Source organism: Lissotriton vulgaris, chromosome 8, assembly GCF_964263255.1.
Source record: "Lissotriton vulgaris chromosome 8, aLisVul1.2, whole genome shotgun sequence".
Classification (NCBI taxonomy): Eukaryota; Metazoa; Chordata; class Amphibia; order Caudata; family Salamandridae; genus Lissotriton; species Lissotriton vulgaris.
The window spans coordinates 1179706745-1179710676 of NC_141696.1; the positions used below are offsets into that span (position 1 = coordinate 1179706745).

General features: G+C 47.4%; 2 long non-coding RNA genes across 2 annotated transcripts; one reads left to right on the plus strand and one right to left on the minus strand.

Annotated features, from left to right (window-relative positions):
- Positions 1-853: 853 nt before the first annotated feature.
- Positions 854-2891, plus strand: LOC147698458 (uncharacterized). Its single transcript, XR_015299207.1, has 2 exons — positions 854-956; positions 2710-2891. It is a non-coding gene; the product is annotated as an uncharacterized LOC147698458 (long non-coding RNA).
- LOC147698459 (uncharacterized) lies at positions 1671-3501 on the minus strand. Its single transcript, XR_015299206.1, has 3 exons — positions 3192-3501; positions 2359-2493; positions 1671-1788 (listed from the first exon to the last, which is right to left on the minus strand). It is a non-coding gene; the product is annotated as an uncharacterized LOC147698459 (long non-coding RNA).
- Positions 3502-3932: the final 431 nt, after the last annotated feature.

Below are 3932 nucleotides of genomic sequence, written 5' to 3' on the forward strand. Positions count from 1 at the left end.
TTGGCCAACTACAGGTTGCTTTTGCTTTGCAGAAAATCCACGCCGGGAAACTCCAGTTGGGGCCCAGCTGCGGAACGCTTTAGGACACTGTGAATTCCAGGTGGAGACAACCCTTCAACAAACACAAATTACAGGTAAGATAAGCGTTTGGATGGGAGGTAGTATAATGGAGTATTAGGAGGAGAGGCGAGAGAGTGCCAGTGGTACTACTAGTAAACTCCTAGGACTCTTGATTATGGAAACTCTGTGACAGGCATTTAACTTTGGAAAACATTTGGGCAACTACAGGTTGCTTTTGCTTTGCAGAAAATCCACGCCGGGAAACTCCATTTGGGGCCCAGCTGCGGAACGCTTTAGGACACTGTGAATTCCAGGTGGAGACAACCCTTCAACAAACACAAATTACAGGTAAGATAAGCGTTTGGATGGGAGGTAGTATAATGGAGTATTAGGAGGAGAGGCGAGAGAGTGCCAGTGGTACTACTAGTAAACTCCTAGGACTCTTGATTATGGAAACTCTGTGACAGGCATTTAACTTTGGAAAACATTTGGCCAACTACAGGTTGCTTTTGCTTTGCAGAAAATCCACGCCGGGAAACTCCAGTTGGGGCCCAGCTGCGGAACGCTTTAGGACACTGTGAATTCCAGGTGGAGACAACCCTTCAACAAACACAAATTACAGGTAAGATAAGCGTTTGGATGGGAGGTAGTATAATGGAGTATTAGGAGGAGAGGCGAGAGAGTGACAGTGGTACTACTAGTAAACTCCTAGGACTCTTGATTATGGAAACTCTGTGACAGGCATTTAACTTTGGAAAACATTTGGCCAACTACAGGTTGCTTTTGCTTTGCAGAAAATCCACGCCGGGAAACTCCAGTTGGGGCCCAGCTGCGGAACGCTTTAGGACACTGTGAATTCCAGGTGGAGACAACCCTTCAACAAACACAAATTACAGGTAAGATAAGCGTTTGGATGGGAGGTAGTATAATGGAGTATTAGGAGGAGAGGCGAGAGAGTGCCAGTGGTACTACTAGTAAACTCCTAGGACTCTTGATTATGGAAACTCTGTGACAGGCATTTAACTTTGGAAAACATTTGGCCAACTACAGGTGAATCAACACGATGACAGTGTTCCGTAAAACAAACTTACTGCAAAACCACCACCCACCAGGCTCAAAAGTAGTAAAAAACAGCTATGCTCAGATAAAGTTTGAAAAAGTATATTTTTATATCCCTAACAAAATAAACTCCCGCAAGACCCTCCCTAACCCCAACAAATAAATAGTCCATCAAAAGTCCCCAAAAACCCCAACTCCCAATTCCCACCCCCCAAAAGTCTCTAAAAAAGGGGCAAGGGACACTCTACGGATGCAGGTTGTTGAATTTGGCCTCCAGGGCATCAAACTTCTCCTGGATGATGGCTTGATCTAAACGGAGGCCCTCCACCAGAGTCTGATACTCCTTCCATCTCTGGACCTCCGCCTCTAGGTTGGACACTCTGCGGAGTGCAAGGCGCAAGCGAGCCTTTACAGTACTGTGAGGAGGTGCAGCCTTTGCTGCTCGGCGGTGGCGTCTTCCAGCACGGCTCCGGTTGGCTGGAGCACTGCGCTTACCGGCAGAACGTGGGGTCACGGAGGAGGAGGCAGAAGATGTTACACTGGAGTGCGTGTCGTCCCCCTCCGTTTCCACCAGCCGGCGATATTGCGCAACAGTGGCATCCAGCCTCCGTTGCCGGGCAAGTACAGCCCGCATACTCCTGCTCGGTTTCCATGTTTTGGTATTACCAACTATAAGAAGAAAGAAAAACATAATCTGTAACGAATGCTCTTTAAAAATATGATTAACACAAAATGATTCAGCAGGAAGTTGTGTCACAGTACAACTAGCAACTAGCCAGCGCAGTACAAAACTATTGAGGCCAGTATCATGGGCGTCCGCATGGAGGGGCAAGGGGGGGGCGCTTGAATCACCATTTCCCTTCCCACAACTCACTTGTATCCTTGGTTTGGTGCTCTTTCATATGAAAGAGATCTGGCAGAAGTGAGTGACTTTTCCTCTGAGCCGTTAACCACACCAGCAACCGTATCATCTGCACCAGGCCCAGGCGATATGTCTCTATCTCTCTCTCTGTCTCCCTCTGTCTCCCTCTACCTCGCTGTCTCTCTCTCTGTCTCCCTCCCTCACCCTCCCTCTGGCTCCCTCCCTCTCTCTCTCCTTCTGTCTTCCTCTCTCTCTGCCTCTATCTGTCTGTCGGTCCCAGCCTGCTGTAATTACCATATTGTAATTTGTCACTGGTCCAGCACTGGATACACATCATATGCTATCTAAGAGTCAGATAGTACCATGATCCAGCTTACCTGTACTCCACACCACCGCTGCCTGCTTCCTCACAGTCTGATTGTCCACTTGCGCCGCATCCTCCCCAGAGTCGCCCTCAGACTCCGAGTCGATGACGATCACGTCCGAGCTGGCCCCGCCACCAGCTGTTCCACCTAAAAAATATATTTAAGACTGTTAGATTACACCACTCACTAGTATTTGGTCTAGGAATGAAGAAGTTTGAAAACAGAAAAAATAATTGACTGTCTACTCTAGTCTAAAGTAAAAATGTCCCTCCTTCCAGGGAAGGCTGTTGTCTTGCTGCACTTTTTTGTCACAATTGATGAATACTTGCTTAATTTTAACACACATCTTTTTTCTCTGAAAAGACAGACGCTGGACTTCTACGGACAAGAGCAACCAACTAAACCAGGTGAAAGCTCGGCTCGACCACAAGACATGTGTTCCATTACTCATCAACTCAGCACCAAGCACTTTTCCTTTTCCAGCTAACTTTATTTTAATATATGTGTTTACTTTTACTTTTTTTAATAAAGCTTTTAAACTTGAATAGACTCTGTGGTTTTTGGTCCTCCAAGCTAGAGTGACCGAGAGAAAGGTTTTGTAATTTTTGCAAGGAGGAGTCCGTGCCGCTGACACTACCGAGTTTATACTATAGTATACAGTGTGCCAAACACGCCACTCTGAAATATTATTACTCTGGTCTTTGGTGTCCATAGTAAGGTTTGTGGAGAATTGTCCCTGCAACAGTAGTATTATTGATTTAGCTCCTATCTAAACACTGTTTCGAAAATTTAAATTAGGAACGCTTGGACAACAATAGGTCCTCTATATTTAAATGAAAACTTACTGGGGCCAGCAAAGGAGCACTCGCCGCCCTGGCCTGCATCATCCTCCTCCTTTGGAGCCACTGCATCCGCTGTTTCTGTCCGCTTGCCCCTGGGCGGACCTGACGTACAACATGAAAGAAAGAACAGAAAAAAATGATGATTGCTGCTTGTCGATGTCCTTGTCAACCAAATCAAACATTTAGAAAGAACAAGAACCAACTATTTTAGCCAAAAAGAGGGCTACAAAGGAAGGACTGCACCTGAGCCTCTACTCAGTCATTTAGGACAATGATGCGTCACTGAAACCCTGCGCCTGCATGAAGCAGGCTTACGGCTTGACGCAGCATTGCTGGAGCTGCGCCATCGTTGCAACGCAACTCCATCAATGAGCCGCCTTTACGGCACCGATGCGTAACGCTTCGGTGACATTTTGGCACCATGGCGTGCCGCATTGAAAATACGGCGCACCATGGGTGGTGCTGGCGTGCCTCACACTTTGCAGGGATGCACAGGTAATGCACTTAGGGGCATACTTACGAGTTCTGGGCTGCACACCTCCAGAGGTGCACCAGAACAAAATGCGTAACTCAAAACTAACCTTGCGTCATGGCAGATGCGCCGCAATTACAATGCGGCAAACCCTGGCGCAAGGGTAGGCAGATGCGTGATGCATCTCGTGACGAAAGAGGGGCGCATCTCTAGAGTCGCGTCGCAGGCGCGATGCAACTATAGCAATGCTCAGGGATGCCCAATACTCAACA